Source organism: Anomaloglossus baeobatrachus, chromosome 4, assembly GCF_048569485.1.
Source record: "Anomaloglossus baeobatrachus isolate aAnoBae1 chromosome 4, aAnoBae1.hap1, whole genome shotgun sequence".
In the NCBI taxonomy this organism is placed as follows: Eukaryota; Metazoa; Chordata; class Amphibia; order Anura; family Aromobatidae; genus Anomaloglossus; species Anomaloglossus baeobatrachus.
In genome coordinates, this window is record NC_134356.1 from 394945647 (window position 1) to 394970801 (window position 25155).

General features: G+C 46.4%; 1 protein-coding gene across 2 annotated transcripts in view; it reads left to right on the forward strand.

Annotated features, from left to right (window-relative positions):
* Nucleotides 1–25155, forward strand: part of USP6NL (USP6 N-terminal like) — a 257526-nt gene that overhangs the window by 103205 nt on the left and 129166 nt on the right. The window lies entirely within an intron of this gene.

The following is a 25155-nucleotide window of genomic DNA, read 5'->3' on the forward strand; positions in this document are numbered from 1 at the left end:
GTAACTGATGGAATGGAGCAAGGTTTCTGTTCTGCTTTTCATGCACTTTCAAGCCTGTACCTGAAATCGTGTTGCACTTTTTTTTTTTTTCTCAGAGACATTTCATAACCCACAGCAAAAAGCAAATACTCTGCGTGGAATAATCTCCTAACGCAGGATAAAGTATAGAATAGATACCTTTCTATTGCATTGCTTGGAGTAGGTTAAAGGGTCTTTAATCTGTAAAGATTTTATGCCACATCCCATAAAGTGGTCTTGACTACGACCACCTCATATCCCAAACCCACTGTGCCCTGTCTGCCCCTCCCTTATCAGTGACACTTGCACACTCACATTAAACACTTCAATGCTAAAGATAGGGTCAGGATCCGACCATAATGGCCATATACATGTGGTGTTTCCTGAAACAGGAGGTTGGTCTAGAAAATTGCAAGAGTTAAATTTTTTCAATTTTCAATACAAATTGTGATATGTAAGATTAAAAAACATACATTGCTTTTTTTTTTTTTTAACAGTTAAATGTCGCCTTTATGGCCAATGCATACATTGTTTTTTTTAAGTATACAGTATACAGAAAATCCTGATTGAAGTAATTTTCTGATGATATGAAAATTCATCCTAGTCATGCATGCTGGTTAATAAATGTGGCCATCTTTAGGCTATGTTCACACAGGGCATCTGTGCTGCGTTTTTGGGGTCACAAAGATGCACCTAAATGCATGCATTTCCTTCCCCCAGCAAAGTCTGAGATTTCTATTTTGCAGTCTACACTGGGCATCTTTTTTTTTTTTCCTTTGCTGCGTTTTTGAAGATGCAGTATGTCAATTCTTTTTGCGGTTTTTGAGCCCTTCCAGTCAATAGATTTGACTTTAAAATCCGCATTGGGCAAAACACGGTAAAAACGCGGCAAAAAACGCATACGTTTTTGATGCATTTTTGCCACGTGTGTTTTTTTGGGCCAAAAACGCTGCAACTTTGTGGTTAGCAAAGATACATAGCCTTACAGTTTCTAGTACATTGCAAACATTTATGCCACGATTTTGTTGCACTGACATCTCATACCAGGCCTAGCTTCACACTAAGGAGGTAGTTATATTTCCCGTACAAATTCTGCCCCATTATGCTCTCAATATGACTATAAATCCTGTCTAATATCTATGCCACATTTCTCAGTGTGATAAGGCTAGGTTCACATTTCCGTTAAAATGTCTCAGTCACAATCCGCGGCTATGGTAAACAACGGCATCCGTTTAGCGGATTCCGTTGTGTCCCATAGACTTGTATTAGTGGCGGATTGCGACTGATGACCTTGCGTTGCATCTGCTGCGTCGCGGTCAGTCGTTTTTTGACTGACCGCCGGGCAAGAGCAACGCAGAATGTAACGTTTTTCTAGCCGTCAAAGTTAACGCGCCGCGCAGGAATCCGTCGCCATCCGTCAAGCTTGTAATGTATGTCTATAGTGCTGGATTCCGTCGTAATCCATCTTACAACGGAATCCAGCACTGGATTCCGTCATGCTCTACTGAGCATGCTCAGCATGTTTGGCACACCCACTGGGCTGTCCCAAACACAAATGGATCATCACTGATCCGTCAAAAAACGGACGCACAGCGGATGTAACAGACGCAACGGATCAGTTTTTTCACAGGATTCCTGTGAAAGGAATCCTGTGAAAAACACATCTGTTGCGTCAGTTGACATCTAATAAACAACTGATCCGTTGCTGAGGGACCTGACGGATTTAAAACAAGAGATACGTGAGCCTAGCCATACTGACACATTTCAGTTACTAGTTGTGTACTGTGGGAGCCTTCCTACCATTTCCAGTGGTTAGGAAGGAATGACCTCATTGACATACAACAGGTTTAAAGGAAATCTGTCACCAGGTTTTTGCTCCCCCATTTGACAGCAGCATAATGCAGAGACAGAGAAGCGGATTCCAGCGATGTGTCACTTACTGAGCTGTTTGCTGCCACTTTGATAAAATCAATGTTTCCTCTGCTGCAGATCCAGCAGTTATACGGAGCTCATGAATATGCTGGACTACCTGGCAGCAGGACAAGTAGTCCTTGAATGATAATCTACTGCAAATTAAACAGTGATTTTATTAAAACACTAAGCAGCCCAATAAGCGACACACCACTGGAATCAGGGTCTCTGCCACTGTTATGCTGCTCTCAGATTAGGTGGCAAAAACCTGGTGACAGATTCCCTTTTAATATATTTTAACCCCTTGCCGGTGACCAAACATGCTGCGCAAAACTCCACTGTAACCGATTATTGTTTGCCCTAACCTCTGGCATGTAGGGAACGTTGCGACACATTGACTGGTGGCCAGTTGTGCTGAGAGGTCACCAGTTATTCATATCGTGTATGGCCATCATGATTGAATATCTGCAGGAAATACAGTTAGGCTTCATGTCACAATCCTTGTCAGTTCTGCCCCTTTTTCCTGGAGCATACAGTTACATTGTGACCATTGTGTTCACTTATGTTCCCCTCCTTTCTTGAAATAATGGGCACGGAGCACTACCTGCTGGGCAATGCTTCCCCGAGCAGCAATCATGCCCATTGTAGGTGTGATTCATGTGGAAGCGATCCCCAGTGGTGCTCTCTATGAGACTTCAGAGCCAAAACCACCCACACAATGTACAGTGTATATTAGCACATGACTGACTAAATATAATATTTGTTCCCATGATTGTATCGGCTTTTCTTCTCTTTCCATTAGCTGTACATATTCCTGCTGTTCGGAGCCTGGTGAGAGTACTTGACTTGTTAAAGTTATGCTGAATATCTATGCAGAAAGGGAAAATGCGATTATGTTCCCATCTTTCTTGTTACAGGGAGCCTGTCGGTACGACGTTGCTGCTAAAACCAGCGGCGTACCTATATAGGTCATTGAGCAAAAATAAAAATTGTACCTGTTTTGTCTTAATTCAACGAGCCAGCGCTGAGATATTGAGCTAAGAGTGCATATGCGACTTAGCCTTTCACATGAGGGGCGTATTGGTGCACTCCAAATACTGGATACACCCCAAATACATTTTTAGGCTAATATGCATGTGGCGTCTCAATTTTACTAAAATGCAACCATTATTTTTACTTTTCTAAAATCTATGAATCCAAACCACTAGTTTGAGTGCAAAAATCATCCTGGCAGATTTGTCTTGAGCCAGACTGGATGGCTGGAAATGCTTGGGTGCTGTTTAAACATAGCATGCTTACAAAGGGCAAGGTGACATTAAAAGGATTAGTCCTCTGTTTATCAAGAGTTTTCTTCTTGATGTGGTGCAAATAGAAATTGTCATATATGATTTCTCCTTGGATGACAATGAGGCGGCTCGAAAGACACCCGTTTGACTTTTTCAGTTTTTTTTTGTCTGCATTTTTCAGGAAAAAAACCCGGCAATTTTTGAAGCAGTTTATACTTAAAAGCCTTGTTGGGTTTGCGCACATGGGGAAAATAAAAAGAAATATTGTGAGCTACTTTTTTCACCACTGTATGCACCTAGCCCTGATTCATTAACACTAGAAGTCCCAGAGAGGGGTAATTTCCAATTTCTACCATTGGAACCCTATGGAGCTCGAAATTCCTGGGACTTCTAGTGTTAAACAGTTTACATTTGAAATCTAGAGTAAAACAGCTTGAAATGTTTAAAAAATGTGTTCAACGTTGAGTTGAGCCGAAATGTTGTAACTTGACATTTTTACACAAGCTCTGACAGCTGAATGTGTAAGTGTAAACTGCTTTGCAAGGAGAAATTGTAGCTTTATACATCACATAGGAAACACCTGAGACTGCTGTATATTCATCACATAGGAGATGCTGGGGATGGAGCATACACATCACATAGGAGACGCTGGGGCATACATATCTGTTACACGTCGTGGCTCTCTTGTTGCAAGGAATGAGGTGGTCCCCCATTCCTTGTCGGCCACGAGCCCTACTGCTCAGCAGCACCAAAGGTCTGGGAGACTGCAGGAGTTGCCTTCTCAGAGACACAGCAGAAGGGTGACACCTAGTGGTTCTCCCCTTGCAGGGAATGGAGCGGTCTCCCATCCCTTGCCTGCCACGAGCTCTCCTGCTCAGCATCATGGAGGCTCTGGGAAGTTGCGCAGTGTGGAAAGAATAGATGCTCAGGGAAGCAGCAAGACTTCCCATGTCTCTGCACATTGTGAAACCGGGGATCCCGCCTTTATGACCCAGAGGCAGGAGGATGAGCATGTGCTCCACGTGACGTCTTCTGATTCGCTCACTGATATCACACGGCCCCATGACGAGGCTGGTGATGTGCTGAATCCTGACTGGCTGGGCCAGGACGTCACGAACCCTGATTGAGTCACGCCCGCCCTTGGGTGGAGCTACACCTCCTTAAAAGCTCCCCCTGCCATCATGGCGGTGCGCGACCGTCCTTCTATGTTTGGATGTCTGGCAGCGTGCTGCCACGCCACTGTACAGACGTCATTGTCTTTCGTGGGCTTTGCCCTTGCTGCTCAGGCAGCACCTGGTTTGCAGGCCGTGTTCCTGCCTTGCTGCTCCGGCAGTATCTCCTTCAACAGGCCGTGTTCCTGTCCCAGGTGAGCTCCTCGAGTCTCCACCGGACTCACCTGGTTATTGAAAGCACACGTGCGTGGGCACCTCTGTGCTACCCTCGTGCCATATCCTGTGACTCCCGCTGGCACACGTGCTGGGGCATACACATCACATAGGAGACGCTGGGGCATACACATCACATAGGAGACGCTGGGGCATACACATCACATAGGAGACGCTGGGGCATACACATCACATAGGAGACGCTGGGGCATACACATCACATAGGAGACGCTGGGGCATACACATGATACAGGAGACGCTGAGGCTGGAGCATACACATCACATCACATAGGAGACGCTGGGGCTGGAGCATACACATCATGTAGTCAGTGGGACAGCAGCGGAGCTCACGCTGTCTCCGCCCATAAACCTGCATTCTGGCACTGGCAAGCGTCAGTACATAATCCTTCACTGCATGTGCCCCAGCGTTCAGTAGTGAAATCTTCGTGCTCACAGTGTAAGGAGGAATTAAAGGGCTGCTGGCCTGAGTACTGAACTCTACTTTTCAGGTTCACTCATCTTTATTACTAGGCAAAATGTGTCGTCGTGTTTGCTAAATGTTGTACACGTTAGAAAAGTGTTAGATAAGAGAAGGATCTTCTCTACAGCTCCTTGTGGTATATGCACAAAGAAATTCAGTGTGGCTCCTGTTCCTCACGATTTGCATACATGTCTTTGGGTGGGAGCCTTACTTCGGCCACCACTGGTCCGGTGTTTCTAGACTATTCCCATTCATTGTTATCGCTGTCATCCATGAGTTATAGGTATAGCCCATATACTTTATTCTCCTTTTAGTTGCATGGTGGTGCTTTCGTACACTGGAAAGTATAAGTTGCTGATCTAATGAAATAAGACTTGGCGCTTTCCGAGCAGCACCTCGCCATGCCAGCGGTGTCGGCCAGCTCTGTGGTTGTGGTCTGCTCCTGCTCCAGGAAAAGGGTCTGCTTCTAATAATGGGGGAAATGGCCTAATTAAAGTGAACGCTTCCTGGCCTGATTAGCTGATCATAGTGCCTCTGTCATGCTGAATGTTCTGCTCTACCTCTGAGCACATTGATGTATAGTTTTCCCTATATTTATTGATTCAGTTGCCTATTGGCTAGGTGTGGAGGGAAGTCCAATTCCTTCATTTGTAGGATTCAATCTATGGTTAATTCATAGCAGTTCAGTTCTATTGCTTTAATGGGTAAGATCAGTCCTTTTAGTATAGGTGCGTTGTAGACACTTGATCTGTGGCTGTTTTCGCAGCCTCTTGGTAGCCAGCCGCTGTGTGTTTTTGTAACTGTTAGCACCTCTCGTTGTAATCTATACATAGTACTTAGGGAGGGCTACTGTAATTGTCTTATGCCTGCTATATAATCATTCTTCATCAGAAACAGCAGTTCTAAATAAGGGTATATTTTTGTGCATTGCTTCATTTCCAAGTTTGGGCTCAGTACAGGTTGGACATCTGAATTTGGGACACTAAGAAGCGATGGCGTTGGTCTGATTGTAGTTTCCCTGACTGCAGCTTGCTGCACATTGCCTTCTAATGCGCGGTGGTAAAAATAAATCCGTCATTTTTTGTTCTCTCATTATGAACAGGAAAGCTTGTGTGATCCTTATTCCACCAGACGGCTCTTGTCATTGCGTTCTTGTTCACACTTTCCAGCGTACAATGGGAAGGCCTTAGATACACAATGGCAGGGATTTCCTGTTTTTCACTATTGTCTACTAAAAATGTATGATCGGAAGAGTTCCATCCAAAAGCTTTTTTCTCCACACATCCTACCTAAGTATGGCTACTACATCGGTGTCTGTGGAATTCAGTCTTGGGCACCTCCTGGGGATCTGTTTGGAAGGTATTGCTGGAATTTTAGAAAATGTTAATATTTTAATTTTTATGTAAGATTGTTAATTTATAATAGAAAGCTGGACTCTGTCTTCACTTGTTCGTTTGCTCCTGAGTACAAAAAATAAATCAAAATCTATGTCCCTTGCTCCCATTCTTATACTTAGGCCGCGCTCACATCAGCAGTATTTTGCTGCAAAACCGGATCCGTCACAAATGCGTTTCAGTTCCATTCATTTCCAATGGATTTGCGGTAAGAGGCGGTCACATGCGGTTGCGTGCATCATACACAACCGCATGTAACCGCATCTTACCGCGAGTCCATTGGAAATGAACGGAACTGAAACACATTTGTAACAAATCCGGTTTTGCGGCAAAATACTGCTGATGTGAGCGTTGCCTTACCCTCTGGCGTTTTCATCCTTTCTCAGCGCCGCTCCAGTCCCATGGCACCATCTTGTGCCCATAACGTCTGACTGGCTGGAAGTCAGAAGCAAACCCAAGGTTCAGTGTTCGAACCTGATCTCTGTTTTTTGGGGAACAGTCTGTGTTCGGTATGTAGTGGGTGCAAACAATGCTGTGCTTTTGCATGCTCGGTGCGAGACGCTTGTAGTGTTTGAACAGCTAGCACTGGGGCTAACAGCATGATCAGATGTAGTGTGCACAAAAAAGACCCGTCCCCGGAAGTAATCGGTTTATGGCTGTCTGCATGTGGTCTTAGGCCCGAACTGCCCAATTAGTGACTTCCATTGGGGTTCAGGTCAAGTCCTGGTCCCAAACTTTATGAAAAGTCTGACTGCACCCACCAAATCTCTAGTTATGTCTCAAGTGCTCAATGCTACTCTGAGGGCCAGAAAAAGGCTCTCATAGACTTACATTGAGTTGTGACCTCTGACGCGCTCCATGAAACACTAGAACTGTCGGCAGGCCACAAATCGTCGGAGACCAGCTGGTGCTGGAAAAATGAAGACTGCAGCAGGGAACGAAGATTTAAAGCACCACTCCAACTCTGAAACCCCCCAAAAATAAACAAACAGTGGAGTGCTGCTGTAATGAATAGGTCTCTGGTTATGATTTACTTTTAGTGAAAAAGATATATAAGTCTGTTAAACCGGTCTGAGTGTTTTCTGCAGTTGGATGCCTCTAGAGTCAGACCATATGTAAAAAAAAAAATGGTGAAAACCTACAAATATACAACGCATAGTGTAAAATCCAATTGTAAAGGGTGATATGTGCAGCGAAAAGCTGCGGCAAATCTCCCACCACTAACCATGCCTTGGACCTGTCCCATAGACACCAGGCTGGTAGGACCGTATCGCACATCGAGCACCATCTATTGATAATGTCTCATGCCTATGACCTAAGAGAATATCGTAATGCTTTATTTTTGCCCGTGCAATATCACAAGGCTTTTGTAATCCCTCATACTGGGCTTTGATTACTGAAATGTTGGCCGCTGAAGGTTAATATGTAGGCTGCTGGATCTGCATTCCCAACCATCTATCACAAAGGCATCTTTGTGTGATCCTGAATGCAATGGTAATTGGTTCCCTAATTAAATTTCAGTTTTACATTGTTTTCGCTGTGCGCCTTACTATACGATAAATGCAGTGTACAGATCTTACATTTGTAGTCCTGCCAATATTAATGCTTTTGTTTCAGTACACTACTATAGCCAAAATAACACCTTAAAAAAATGAATGTTTCAATTACAGCTGAACAGAAAGCTTTGCACGGACCCGGTCCGTATTTTGTGGCAGCCAGACATGGGCAGTGTGCACTTCCTCAGTTGCCTGCATCCTGGGTGCCTCTTGGGTTCCTTAGGCCCCTGCGGCATCATGTTGTTGTGGGTGCGGTGCCTATCATGACTTCAGTTGACATCTAGTGATTTCTCCAGTGCTTAAGATTTAATTCATGAGGAATTTAAGAGTTTACTAAATCAGACCTAGCGACAAGTGCTCTTTAAAGGGGGTGGCTTAAGACTCAACACCCCCCCCACAATAAACAAAGCATGGTCGCTTTTTTGTTTCATCACCGTTAAAAACGTATTTGGTCTTGTAGCTTTGCTCCATTCCCTGAAATGGAGCTGGATAGCGATACCAGACACAACTCCTAATCAGGGGTGCCTATGTTGCTGAAAGATAATGTCCAGGGTTAGGCTGGTTTCAGACGTCCATGTTTTAGGTACGTGTGACATCAGTTTTTAACACGGGTGGCACATGTACCCATGTTATTCTATGATGTGCCTCACACGTCCGTGTTTGCACACGAACCGTGTGACTTTTCATGACCCCGCACGCACACACGTAGGCATCTCCGGCAGCACGGATGTCACACGGATCGCACACTGATGTGATCTGTGTGACATCAGTGCAAAACATACCGGAGAAAATATGGGTCTTTTTAATAACATTTTTTTCTATATTTACCTCTCTCCAGCGATGCTGCCTCCCGCTCCTTATCGCCGCTCATTATACTCACTGAATATTCTGTGCCCTGAGGAGCTGGAAGTGGGGACAGCGCTGAAGCGGTAGCTGTAGCGCCAGGGGTCATCAGGATGTCATCAGAGTTCATTGGAGACTCCGATGACCTCCTGGATGTCACTGTGCTTTGTGAATACTCACCTGTCCCCGCAGTGCTGTCCTTGGCGGTGCTGTACCTGCGATGCTCTGGCTTCCTGAGCGCGGTGAATAATCGATGCATATAATGAGTGGCGGTCAGGAGCGGGAGGCAGCAGAGCCCAAGACAGCAGGTAAATATCGAAAATCTTTTTATTTCACAGACCTGCTTTTTCTCCGGTACCTGTCACACGCATGCAAACACGGATGACCACATGAGACACACATGAGACACACATGAGACACACATGAGACACACATGAGACACACATGAGACACACATGAGACACACATGAGACACACACACATGAGACACACACACATGAGACACACACACATGAGACACACACACATGAGACACACACACATGAGACACACACACATGAGAGACACACACACATGAGAGACACACACACATGAGAGACACACACACATGAGAGACACACACACATGAGAGACACACACACATGAGAGACACACACACATGAGAGACACACACACATGAGACACACACACATGAGACACACACACATGAGACACACACACATGAGACACACACACATGAGACACACATGAGACACACACACATGAGACACACACACATGAGACACACACACATGAGACACACACACATGAGACACACACACATGAGACACACACACATGAGACACACACACATGAGACACACACACATGAGACACACACACATGAGACACACACACATGAGACACACACACATGAGACACACACACATGAGACACACACACATGAGACACACACACATGAGACACACACACATGAGACACACACACATGAGACACACACACATGAGACACACACACATGAGACACACACACATGAGACACACACACATGAGACACACACACATGAGACACACACACATGAGACACACACACATGAGACACACACACATGAGACACACACACATGAGACACACACACATGAGACACACACACATGAGACACACACACATGAGACACACACACATGAGACACACACACATGAGACACACACACATGAGACACACACACATGAGACACACACACATGAGACACACACACATGAGACACACACACATGAGACACACACACATGAGACACACACACATGAGACACACACACATGAGACACACACACATGAGACACACACACATGAGACACACACACATGAGACACACACACATGAGACACACACACATGAGACACACACACATGAGACACACACACATGAGACACACACACATGAGACACACACACATGAGACACACACACATGAGACACACACACATGAGACACACACACATGAGACACACACACATGAGACACACACACATGAGACACACACACATGAGACACACACACATGAGACACACACACATGAGACACACACACATGAGACACACACACATGAGACACACACACATGAGACACACACACATGAGACACACACACATGAGACACACACACATGAGACACACACACATGAGACACACACACATGAGACACACACACATGAGACACACACACATGAGACACACACACATGAGACACACACACATGAGACACACACACATGAGACACACACACATGAGACACACACACATGAGACACACACACATGAGACACACACACATGAGACACACACACATGAGACACACACACATGAGACACACACACATGAGACACACACACATGAGACACACACACATGAGACACACACACATGAGACACACACACATGAGACACACACACATGAGACACACACACATGAGACACACACACATGAGACACACACACATGAGACACACACACATGAGACACACACACATGAGACACACACACATGAGACACACACACATGAGACACACACACATGAGACACACACACATGAGACACACACACATGAGACACACACACATGAGACACACACACATGAGACACACACACATGAGACACACACACATGAGACACACACACATGAGACACACACACATGAGACACACACACATGAGACACACACACATGAGACACACACACATGAGACACACACACATGAGACACACACACATGAGACACACACACATGAGACACACACACATGAGACACACACACATGAGACACACACACATGAGACACACACACATGAGACACACACACATGAGACACACACACATGAGACACACACACATGAGACACACACACATGAGACACACACACATGAGACACACACACATGAGACACACACACATGAGACACACACACACGAGACACACACACACGAGACACACACACACGAGACACACACACACGAGACACACACACACGAGACACACACACACGAGACACACACACACGAGACACACACACACGAGACACACACACACGAGACACACACACACGAGACACACACACACGAGACACACACACACGAGACACACACACACGAGACACACACACACGAGACACACACACACGAGACACACACACACGAGACACACACACACGAGACACACACACACGAGACACACACACACGAGACACACACACACGAGACACACACACACGAGACACACACACACGAGACACACACACACGAGACACACACACACGAGACACACACACACGAGACACACATATGACCATAACCATGCGTGTGACTGGTACCTGATTAAACATGGACGTCTGAAACCAGCCTTAGAAATCAGCCATGTCTTTCTAAGAATCCGCTGGAATCACAGCTTTTTTTTCGTTAAGGCTGGTTAGGAAATTGGAGTATAAATACAAAACTAGGATTAATATTATTTGTGCATTATAAGATTACTGGTAAAGGTGTGTTTTTATTATGCCTGTAATCGCATCAATTATTAAGTGAGCATATCTATCAAGCACTACTTAGGGAATTGCAGAAATAACTTTTCCTAAATAGGACCTTTCATTTTTAATATGAACTCCGCACCTCCTCCAAATACTGCTACTCCAGTGATTATGAGTGTTACTTTCATTTTCTTTCTGTGCCCTTCCATTCCATTATGCCCACGAATAATGACACAGATGTTCCCACCACAGAACCTCTTTGCGCGTTTCGCTTTTTCTCCTTGGAAGCTGACCAATAAAAACACTGCCTTGCCCAAAATTAGAGGAGGTACTGAGCTTAAAAAAACACACAAGATTGATCCTCTTAAAAGGGAATCTGTCACCAGATTTTTGCTACCCCATCTGAGAGCAGTATAATGTAGGTGCAGAGATCCTGATTCCAGCAATGTGTCACTTATTGGACTGCTTGACCTGTTTTTTTTTTTTTTTTTTCTGCTGCAGGTCTAACAATTTCTTGAATGTGGCGCTCTAAAACCCCACCCACACCCCTGATTGGTCGCTTTCTGCCCATACACAATGTATACCGAAAACTGGAAAAGTGGGCGGGGTTATACGGAGCTCATGAATATGCTGGACTACCTGGCAGCACATCAAGTAGTCCTCTATCTACTGCTGATCAGTGATTTTATCAAAACTACACTAAGCAGCCCAGTAAGTGACACTGCTGGAATCAGGATCTCTGCCCCCTATGTTATGTTGCAAAAACCTGGTGACAGATTCCCTTTTAAATGTATTAGACCTCTGTAAGGAGTGTGTGTGGTCTGGTGTCTTGGATTGCTCTACCTTTCTTCCCAATGATGGAGAATGATTCTGATAATGAATATTCTCTTGTATGACATGTTTCTTCTCGTCCTCGGTTTAGCATATATGCCAGTCAATGTGTCTGTTACCGTTATTTTCCCCTCTGACACAGAACCATTGCCTACAGAATAAGACACTTCTGTGTTTGTCGCACTGATGGACCCGGGGCCATAGATTTCTTTTAGTTTATTAGGTTTGCTGGCTCCCGGTGCTCAGTATCAGAGCTTGAATCATCTCGGACAGCTGTTTAGGGCCCAGTATTGGGAAAACTGATGTGAGCGGTCTAACATTGCCATAGTAAGGCACATTTCAACAGAGAACAAAAAGGTAATGAATTTCTCCAATAAATTAGGAGCATGAATGGAGGTCAGTGGTGATCTGCTTTTATCTACCTCGTGTCCGGACACTGTGTTACTGACAAGTGGAAGGAGAAATCAAAGCTGGCACTTCTGAGATACGTTTTGTCTCCGGCAGCGCAGTGAGAATAGCGGGCTGCTGCTGGTTCATCTTCTCCTTCCAATGGCCGCAATGGCTAGAAATCCGTCTTGCTCAGCTGCTTGGGCGTGCTCCTGGCAGTATGGTATAAATGGTCCTACGTGCCTAGTTAATTATTAGCAATCCGTCTGGCTTTCTTTAGTCTTGATGTTCAGGCGTTTTGTTTACAGCACCTACAACATTAATCTTCCAGAGGCACAACCTGAATATAAATGTACGTAGGCGACCTTTCCTAGGCATCCAATGTAAATGCCAAGAAAAGTGGACAGTCAAGTTAATTAAATGTCCCTTGAGGAGGAGTGCATTAATAACCCTCTCCTAGGCACGGCTGTAATGGAGGAGATTCCTCAGGGCACAGAGGTTCTTTTTGTTTCAGTGGTTTCTATTCAGTAGGTGCCGTCATCCTGGTTATTAACCCTGCAGTGCTTACTTTTTTCCCCCTGTCCTGTATTTGGGGGATGTCGCCTTTTTCTACACCTATTTTACATTCTACATCTCAATAGCATTAATTTAATTGCTAAAATATGGCTTATTGATGTGTGCTGAGCATAAAAGCATCTAGTAACCCGCGGATTATCTGTCATGGATTGTTTTATGTGAAGTAAAGCTGTTACACCCGGTATATGTCTTATATCTCAGCTAGGTGGCTGGTAACGCTCATGCAATGCTAATGTAATGAGCGTCCTTGCATAGGAAAGAGTGATGAGCGGGCACTTCTGTTCTCGGGTACTCGCAACGAGCAGTCGGACGCTCTCAACTCCGTGTACCGAGTATAATGGAAGGCAATGGGGAACTCGAGCATGTTCCTGAAGATCTTCCGGTAAAATGCTTGAGTCCCCCCCCATTGACTTCCATTCTAGTCGGTACACAAGTTGAGCACGTCTGCTACATGTTTGTGTCCCTCTTTTTATGTATCCTCATCCATCTCCATCTTAATGAAGATTACAATTTAATCAACTATGTTATATACAATCCTTTTTTGACGTGTATATTAGGTTTCCCTTCCTTCCTTTGTTCATCTTATGTTGCATCTGAATCGTCTTGTTTATACATTAGACCAACAGACATGCTTAATTTATACTTTTCTATCTATATCCACCACATACATAACCTGTATAATCTATCTATCTATATACAGCTCTGGCAAAAATTTAGAGACCACTGAGTTTTCTCTTTATAGGTATATTTTTGAGTAAAATCTAAATTGTTTTTTTATTCTATAAACTACTGACAACATGTCTCCAAATTTCTACTCAAAAAATGTTGTATTTATTTCTCTAGTCCCTTCCACGACAGCATAGGAGGTTGTCTCTCCACGCCCTAATTGGGACAGGAAGTTCAAGAGGTTTAAAAGGACCCTCCCACAGCCAGTGTCTTTCCTGTCCCCATGGGGCATGGAGAGGTTTTGTTTTTCTCCTATGCTGTGGTGGCCGGCGACCTGCAGTATATTTTTTTTTTTTCCCCCTATTACCTTCAGCCGGACAGCATCGGTCGGGCCTTCGCCGCTCCTCCCTTGCTGTTCCCTCACGCTGTGGGGGACTGCTGCTCCAGCCTTCCGGATCCTCCTGAGGGGTGATGCAGGCTGTTGAGCTCCCCGGCCGGTGTCCTCCCTGAGCCGCCGGCCGCTTCCCGCATGCACGCTGTCGGAGCGATCCGGAAGTGCTCCCGAAGGCGGGACTTCCGGTCTTGCGGACTTCCGGTCGAGCGCTTCCGGTTTGCGGAGGCAGCGTGGAGGCACGCCGACAGTGACTCGGCCTGCCCAGGACCGGATGCGGGAGGCGGGGAAAACGTGCACCGTCACTGGGGTGGCAGGCCCTTTTCCATAAGGGCTGCCACGAAGACATCAGATCATGGTAAGACCGTGCTCCCTGTCATGTCTTCCGCTGCAGCTGCCTCTGCAGAACCCAGTGTGCCCCCTGCTACTGTGAGTATGGAGGGGAATGGTCCCTCGGATATAGGTCTCATCAGTTGATTATGGCTCTCTGCTCTGTGTTTCTAGGAGGACAAGACCACCAAGAAAACTGACAGAAATGAGAAATCAGAGAAGCCTGAGAAGTCAGAAAAAACTGACAAGTCCGATAAGCCTGATAGACCTGACAGAGTGGACAAAATTAAAAAATGTCCCATCTGTATAAAGAAGCTCCCTGCAGTATGGGATAAAAAGCTTTGCCAGCAATGTACGGACCAGATTATTAGGGCCGAACAACCATCTCTGATAGATGAGTTGCGGTCCATGATGAAACAGGAGATTAGGGCCTCACTGGCTTCTCTCCCTGTTCCTGGCCCTGTTCCTGGCCCTGTTCCTGGCCCTGCTCCTGGCCCTGTTCCTGGCCCTGCTCCTGGCCCTGCTACTGGACCCTCTCCTCCAAAAAAGAGGAGACTCCAGTCGACCCCTTCTGATCAGGAGGACGCTGATTCCACCTCTGAGGGTCCTGATGACGGAATTCCATCTGGGGGGTCTGACCAGTCCTTTCTCTTTCACTCAGAAGAGTTGGGGGATCTTATTGAGGCAGTTCGGAGCACGATGGGTTTAGAGGAAGTGCAGTCTCTTCCTTCAATCCAGGACGAAATGTTTGCTGGCCTGAAGTCAGTCAAACGATTGGGATTCCCAGTTCATGCCAATATATTGGATATTGTCTCTCAGGAATGGGAATGTCCTGAGAGGCGGGTACGGAGTGACCTTAGACGCCGGTTTCCTCTGGAACCTTCGGGACTACATTGGGAGATCCCAAGGGTGGACGTTCAGGTGGCTAGGGTAGCTAAGCAAACGGCTCTTCCTTTTGAGGATACTTCCCAACTGAAGGATCAACTGGATAGGAAGGTAGAGGGCTTGATGAAGCGGTCCTGGGAGGCATCGTCTTCCTCTATTCAAGCCAACATTGCCTCCACCTGCGTATCCAGGTCCCTAATTAGGTGGTTAGACCAGTTGGAGGCTCATATTTCACAAGGGACCCCTAGGGAGGAATTACTAGAATCCCTTCCCTTGCTTAGGAAGGCTACCTGTTTTCTGGCAGATACCTCGGTGGAATCTGTCCGCCTGGCAGCCAGGACCTCGGTGCTTTCTAACTCTGCCCGACGTGCCCTCTGGCTTAAGGCCTGGAGTGGAGACTCCACCTCTAAAATGAGGCTTTGTTCCCTTCCGTTTAAAGGGGATTTAGTGTTTGGGCCTGCCCTGGATGATATCCTGGACAAGGCGACTGATCGTAAGGCCTTACCCGATCCTAGACCTAACAGGAAGCGGTCCTTTCGTCCCTCGATGCCTCAGGCCTCCCAGCCCAGAGGGAAAGGGAAGGCAGGTAGGTGGAGCTATCCCAAAGGTAGAGGGAGAAACATCCTCATCCCTCCACATCAGCAACGTCCTCAGCAGGACAAACAGTGACTCGGCCCGGGTGGGGGGAAGACTCTCAGCGTTTCTTACCCAGTGGCAGTCCTTAACCTCTTGCCAATGGGTTCTGAAGATCATCTCGGACGGTCTTCTCATAGAATTCCTTTCCCCCCCTCTTCCGGGTCTCCGAGTCACTGCGCTGGCGTCACCGGGTTCACAGACTCTGTTGTACACAAAGATTATAGAGCTAGTACACTCGGGGGTCGTTTCCCCAGTCCCGAGTCAGGAAGAAGGGGTAGGACACTACTCCCGTCTCTTCCTGGTCAAGAAGCCATCCGGCGACGTCCGTATAATTATCAATTTAAAAAGTCTAAACCGTCAGGTCAGGTACCGGCGGTTCAAGATGGAGTCAGTGAAATCAGCTATTCCCCTGATAGGTCTACACCATCAGATGGCCTCTATCGATCTGAAAGATGCCTACTTCCATGTACCCGTCCATCCGGGACACAGACAATACCTCAGGTTTGCGGTACTTCACGGGGAGGAAGTACTTAATTTCCAATTCAATGTACTTCCCTTCGGGATCTCCTCAGCTCCAAGAATCTTTTCCAAGATCATGGCAGAGGTGGTCGCCTTCATACGATTGCAGGGTATCTGTCTAGTTCCGTATCTGGACGACTTTCTTCTCATGGCTCCGTCTGCTCCAACCCTCCGGAACCATGTGGAGAGGTCTTTGGGAATCCTTCGGTCTCTGGGATGGATTCCCAATCTCAAAAAATCACAGTTAACCCCCTCCTCCACTCGGCAGTTTCTCGGAGTGCTGCTGGACTCCGACAGACAGGCATCCTTTCTCCCAGAGGGCCACAGGATAGCTCTGTTATCCAAAATATCAAAACTCCGCAGGCAGGCTCGCCCGACGCTTCGAGCGGCTATGTCGGCCCTGGGTTCCATGTCATCCTGCATTCCCTCGGTCAGGTGGGCTCAGGCCCATTCTCGGTGTCTCCAGGATCATATCCTGGCACATTGGGACAGACTCCCGTCATCCCTAAACAGAAGGTTTCGCCTCTCGGGGTCCGTCTCCTCATCCCTTCTCTGGTGGCTGAGTCCCGCCAACCTGCAGGTGGGGGTTGCCTGGACTCAGAGTCCCCTGGTTACACTGACCACAGATGCCAGCCTACGAGGATGGGGGGCAATGGTGGCAAATTCCCCATTTCAAGGGGTCTGGAGTCCTTACGTCAGTTCCCAATCCTCCAACTACCGGGAGCTCAGGGCAGTCAGGGAAGCCCTCCTTGCGGCTCAGGACCTCGTCCGGGACTCTCACGTCCTGGTATATTCAGACAATGTCACTACGGTGGCACATCTCCGCCATCAGGGCAGTACACGCTCGGGCGCCCTGAAATCAGTGTCCTCCCGAATCTTTCAATGGGCAGAACAATCTCTGCTCTCCCTTTCTGCGGTCCATCTGAAGGGCTCCCTCAATCTTCAGGCGGATTTCCTGAGTCGTCGGGATGTTCATCCGGGGGAATGGAGCCTGGATCAGGCGGTGTTCTGCTCTCTAGTGGCGAGGTGGGGTACACCAGAGGTGGACCTCTTTGCCTCGGCAGGGAATCGCAAGGTCGCAACATATTTCTCCCTGAACCCAAGGGACGAGGCGTTAGGGGTAGACGCTTTCTGCCACAGTTGGTCCTTTCGCCTCGCTTACGCGTTCCCCCCTCTTCCTCTTCTCGCACGGGCCCTGAGGAAGATCAGAGACGAGGGGGTCCCAACTATACTGGTGGCCCCTCTGTGGCCCCGGAGGAGTTGGTACAGCCTGGTCCTGACGCTAGGAATCGACGGCCCAATCCTCTTAGGTTCGGACCCAAGCTTACTGTCGCAGGGTCCGATTTTCCATCCGGCTCCTCAGAAACTCAACCTGGCTGCCTGGCTTCTGAGGCCCGGGCACTGAAGGCCCAAGGGCTTTCTGACAAAGTTGTGGCTACGCTGCAGAAGAACCGTAAACCTGTGACTAATAGTATATACAACAAAATCTGGAAGAGATTTTCCTCCTGGTGTGGTTCTCGGCCTCCTGACCCTCTTCGGCCTAATATTGCGCAGATTCTGGACTTTCTCCAAAGTGGTTTAGACTTGGGTCTTAGGCCTAGCACCCTGAAAGTTCAGGTGTCAGCACTCAGTGCGGTCTTTGACACGGCTCTGGCAGATCATCGTTGGATCCGTCGGTTCTTTGTGTCCGCTAGTAGACTCTGTCCACGTCAGAGGGTCCTGACGCCCCGCTGGGATCTCAATGTGGTCCTTACTGGACTATCTCGGTCTCCGTTTGAACCTCTGTGCTCTTGTAACATTCGTTCCCTTTCTCACAAGACTGCTTTTCTTGTGGCTATTACATCTGCTCGCAGAGTCGGCGAACTTCAGGCTTTGTCCGTTAGGGAACCTTACCTGACCATCAGAGATGACAGCATTGTTTTTCAGCTGGACCCTTCCTTCCTTCCCAAGGTGGTTTCGGATTTTCACCGTTCGCAGTCCATCGTCCTGCCTTCCTTCTGTCAGAATCCTCGGACTCCGGGTGAGGAAGTGTTTCATTCTTTAGATGTCCGTCGGATAGTGTTGCACTACCTAGAGGTTACTGCTTCTTGGCGCCTTGATTCTAACCTGTTCATCCAGCCCTTTGGCCGCAATAAGGGCAAGAAGGTGGCTAAGAGTACAGTCGCCAACTGGATTGTGCGAGCAATTAGAGATGCCTACCTCGCTCAGCATCTCTCTCCGCCTACTGGATTCACGGCGCACTCCACCAGGGCTACCTCTGCCTCCTGGGCCGAACGGGCAGGGGCCTCCCCTGAGCAGATCTGCAAGGCGGCTACGTGGTCTTCGCTCCATACTTTCACGAAGCATTATCGTCTGGATCTGGATTCCAACAGGGATTTGGCCTTTGGCAGGAAAGTCCTGCAGGCTGTGGTCCCCCCCTAGGTATCAATTCTTTGGTATTCCTCCTATGCTGTCGTGGAAGGGACTAGAGAAATAAGAATTATTCTTACCGATAATTCGGTTTCTAGGACCTTCCACGACAGCAGGTAATTCCCTCCCCTATGTATTCATGTATTCCTGAATGTGTAGTACTTCTCATATGCTATGGTTTCTTTGTAAGACACTGGCTGTGGGAGGTGGGAGGGTCCTTTTTAAACCTCTTGAACTTCCTGTCCCAATTAGGGCGTGGAGAGACAACCTCCTATGCTGTCGTGGAAGGTCCTAGAAACCGAATTATCGGTAAGAATCTTATTTTCTGAAAATGAGAAATGGTCAAAATAAGACTGCTTTCACACTACGTTTTTTTAACATGCGTCATGAACGTTTTTTTGCTGTAAAAGTGGATCCTGTTTTTACAAAGAAAAACGCATGCAAACGCATGTCTTATTTTGCAGGATCCTGTCACTTGAAGTTTATGGTCGGGCATTGGAGTCATGTGATCGGGAGTGAGGGGAACTGAACGTGATAGACTGGGAGCCGGCAACTGACAGCTGCGGACGCTGGTAACCAAGGTAAACATCGGGTAACTAAGCGAAGTGCTTTGCTTGGATACCCGATATTTACCTTGGTTACGAGCGTCCGCAGCTGCTAGAAGCCGGGCTGCCTGCTACCTGCACACGTAACCAAGGTAAACATCGGGTAACTAAGCGAAGCACTTTGCTTGGTTACTTGATATTTACCTTGGTTACGAGCGTCCGCCGCTCTCAGGCGGGGGAAAGAGAGGGGGAATGAGAGGGGGTGACTGACTGACTGACCCCTCCAGGCTGGTTTTTGGGCATGCTCAGTAGAGCAAGCAGGATCCTGTCTATCAGCATGCCAGCGTTCACATGCGTTTGTGTGCAGTATAGTCAGGATCCAGTGAAAAACAGTATGTGGACGCAGCTCAAAAACGCTACAAGTAGCGTTTTTGAAAAAAGTTAAAACTGCAAGTCGCTGTATCCTCACTATAACGCACGCAAACGCAGTTAAACGCATGTTGACGGAAGTCCATTGCAAATGCATTGAAATGAAAACGCATTTGCACTGGATCCGTTTTTGCGATAAAAAACGTTCAAGACGCATGTTAAAAAAACGTAGTCTGAAAGCAGCCTAACAATGCATTGCTTTCGGACTCAAATAATGCAAAGCAAACAAGTTCATAATCATTTAGAAACAACAATACTAATGTTTTAACTCAGGAAAAGTTCAGAAATCAATATTTTGTGGAATGATTTTTAATCACAGTTTTCATGCGTCTTGGCTGCTTTCCACCAGTCTTTCACACTGCTTTTGGGTGACTTTATGCCACTCCTGGTGCAAAAATGTAAATAGTTCTTTGATGGCTTGTGACTATCCATCTTCCTCTTTGATTACATTTTAGAGGTTTTCAATGGGGTTCAGGTCTGGAGATTGGGCTGGCCATGACAGGGTTTTGATGTGGTGTTTCTTCATCCACACATTGATTGACCTAGCTGTGTGGCATGGCGCATTGTCCTGCTGGAAAAAACAAGTTGGGGAACATTGCTTGAGCAGAAGGAAGCAACTGTTTTTCCAGGATAACCTTGTATGCGGCTTGATTCATACGTCTTTCTCAAAGTTTAATCTGCCCAATTCCAGCCTTGCTGAAGCAACCCCAGATCATCACCGATCCTTCACCAAATTTCACAGTGGGTGCAAGACACCGGGGCTTGTACGCCTCTCCAGGTCTCCATCTAACCATTAAACACCAGGTGTTGAGCAAAAGCTGAAAAGTAGACTCATCAGAGAAGATTACCTTACTCCAGTCCTCTATGGTCAAATCCTTATGGTCTTTGGCAAACTTCAGCCTGGCTCTCCTTTGCTTCTCATTTGATGAAAGTCTTCTTTTTTTCTAGCTTTTCATGACTTGAGCCCTGCCTCTAGGAGCCTGTCACCAACTGTTCTTGCCGTGCACTTCACCCTAGCTGCCATTTGCCATTCCTTTTGTAGGTCACTTGATGTCATCCTGCAGTTGCTGAGTGACATCTGAATAAGATGACGGTCATCCTAGTCAGTGGAGAGTCACTTTCGCCCTTGGCCGGTCTGTAGCTTTGTTGCCCCCAATGTCTACTGCTTGACCATGTTGTAATGGATTGCAGTCTTAGAAATTTTAAGGATGGAGGCAACATGAGGCTCACTGTATTCCTCTGCTAGTAAAGCCAGAATTCAGCCCTTCTTTTCCTCAGTCAAGACTTTGTTTTCCACTCCTTTTGGCATTGTTAGCTGATTTTTTTTCATTCCTATTGCTTTTGGGATATTACTAGCACTTGTTTTGCCATCTTGCAAGATGCTATGGTAGCCATGCTGTTTCAGTATGCCTTTAATTTTGAATAAATCCCCAACAGTGTCACCAGCAAAGTACCCCCACACCATCACACCTCCTCCTCCTTGCTTCACGGTGGGAACCAGGCATGTAGAGTCCATCCGTTCACCTTTTCTGCATTGCACAAAGACTGTGGTTGGATCCAAAGATCTCAAATTTGGACTCCTCAGACCAAAGCACAGATTTCCACTGGTCTAATGTCTATTCCTTGTGTTCTTTAGCCCAAACACGTCTCTTCTGCTTGTTGCCTGTCCTTAGCAGTGGTTTCCTAGCAGCTATTTTACCATGAAGGCCTGCTGCACAAAGTCTCCTCTTAACAGTTGTTCTAGAGATGTGTCTGCTGCTAGAACTCTGTGTGGCATTGACCTGGTTTCTAATCTGAGCTGCTGTTAACCTGCAATTTCTGAGGCTGGTGACTCTGATAATCTTATCCTCCTCAGCAGAGGTGACTCTTGGTCTTCCTTTCCTGGGGCGGTCCTCATGTGAGACAGTTTCTTTGTAGCGTTTGATGGTTTTTGCCACTGCACTTGGGTACACTTACAAAGTTTTCCCAATTCGTCGGACTGACTGACCTTCATTTCTTAAAGTAATGATGGCCACTCGTTTTTTCTTTACTTAGCTTCTTTTTTCTTGCCATAATACAAATTCTAACAGTCTATTCAGTAGGACTATCAGCTGTGTATCCACCAGACGTCTGCACAACACAACTGATGGTCCCAACCCCATTTATAAGACAAGAAATCCCACTTATTAAACCTGACAGGGCACACCTGTGAAGTGAAAACCATTTCCGGTGACTACCTCTTGAAGCTCATCAAGAGAATGCCAAGAATGTGCAAAGCAGTAATCAAAGCAAAAGGTGGCTACTTTAAAGAACCTAGAATATAAGAGGGATTTTCAGTTGTTTCACACTTTTTTGTTAAGTATTTCATTCCACATGTGTTAATGCATAGTTTTGATTCCTTCACTGTGAATCTACAATTTTCAGAGTCATGAAAATAAAGAAAACCTTTTGAACGAGAAGGTGTGACCAAACTTTTGGTCTGCACTATATATATATGTATGTATGTATGTATGTATGTGTATATATGTATGTATGTGTATAAATGTATATGTATATATATATATATATATATATATATATATATATATATATATATATATAATATTTATAAATATTTTATTGTGTATGCCCACACACAATCTGTTTTCTAGTCGTTATTATTTTGTATTTATTGGTTTCACACCACGTTCCTGTTATGTTAAGTTCACATGTACGGTAGTTATTTTCCTTCTTGCATATATTCTGAAACGGCAAAAACAGAAATATTATTATTATTTATTATTATAGCGCCATTTATTCCATGGCGCCTTACAAGTGAAAGAGGGTATACGTACAACAATTATTAACAGTACAAAACAGACTGGTATAGGAGGAGAGAGGACCCTGCCCGCGAGGGCTCAGTCTACAGGGAATGGGTGAGGGTACAATAGGTGAGGACCGAACTGGTTGCGCAGTGGTGTTCTGGACTGAGGGGTATTGTAGGTTGTAGGCTTGTTGGAAGAGATGGGTCTTGGGGTTCCTCTTGAAACTTTCCACGGTAGGGGAGAGTCTGATATGCTGCGGTAGAGCGTTCCAGAGTATGGGGGAGGCACGGGAGAAATCTTGTACGCGATTGTGGGAAGAGGATATAAGAGAGGAGTAGAGAAGGAGATCTTGTGATGATCTGAGGTTGCGTGCAGGTAGGTACCGGGAGACTGGGTCACAGATGTAAGGAGGAGACAGGTTGTGGATGGATTTGTATTTCATAGTTAATGTTTTGAACTGGAGTCGTTGGGCGATGGGAAGCCAGTGAAGGGATTGGCAGAGTGGCGAGGCTGGGGAATAGCGACGGGAGAGGTGGATTAAGCGGGCCACAGAGTTTAGGATAGATTGGAGGGGTGCAAGAGTGTTGGAATGGAGGCCAGAGAGCAGGAGGTTGCAGTAGTCGAGGTGGGAGATGATGAGGGCATGCACTGTTTTTGCTGATTCTTGGTTAAGGAAAGCACGGATCCGGGAGATATTTTTGAGTTGTAGTCTGCATGAGGTGAAGAGGGCTTGGATGTGTGGCTTGAAGGATAGAGCAGAGTCGAGGGTTACTCCAAGGCAATGAGCTTGTGAGACTGGGGAGAGTGAGCAACCATCAAGTTTGATGGAAAGGCTTGTTGGAGGAGAGGAGTGAGGAGGAGGAAAGGCAATGAACTCTGTTTTGTCCATGTTAAGCTTGAGGAATCCCACAGAGAAGGATGAAATAGCAGACAGACATTGTGGAATTTTGGTTAGTAGGGAGGTGATGTCAGGTCCAGAGAGGTAGATCTGTGTGTCATCGGCATAGAGATGATACTGAAAGCCGTGGGACTCTATGATCTGTCCCAGGCCGAAGGTGTAGATGGAGAACAGCAGGGGTCCAGGAACTGAGCCTTGGGGGACACCGACAGAAAGGGGGTGAGATGAGGAAGTGGTGCGAGAATGGGAGACGCTGAAAGTTCGGTCGGTTAGGTATGAGGAGATCCAAGATAGGGCCAAGTCTGTGATGCCCAGAGATGAGAGAATCTGTAGTAGGAGGGAGTGGTCTACTGTGTCGAAGGCAGAGGACAGGTCCAGGAGGAGGAGGACAGAGTAGTGTTGCTTGGCTTTGGCAGTCAGTAGGTCATTGGTGACTTTGGTTAGGGCAGTTTCAGTAAAGTGATGTAGTTAGAAGCCAGATTGTAGCTGGTCAAAGAGGGAGCAGGAGGAGAGGTATGAGGACAGTTCAAGATGGACATGCTGTTCTAGTAGTTTTGAGGCATAGGGGAGAAGGGATATGGGGTGATAGTTTGACACAGAGGAAGGGTCAAGGGAGGGCATTTTGTGGATGGGTGTAATGGAGGCATGTTTAAAGCAATAGAAATAGAATTCATCCCCTAGAATAGAGCCAAGAGCATAATTATGATATATATATATATATATATATATATATATATATGTATATGTATATGTATATATATGTATATATATATATATATATATATATATATATATATATATAAATTATACACACACACACACACACACACACACACACACACACACACACACACACACACACACACACCTTGAAGCTTATGGGAAGAATGTTGTGATAGAACTGTTAATAGTTGAGTTAATATTTGACTTTCTGGAGTTTTTTTATTTTTTGTAAGCACTGCTGCACGTGCCCAGAACACAAGATGAG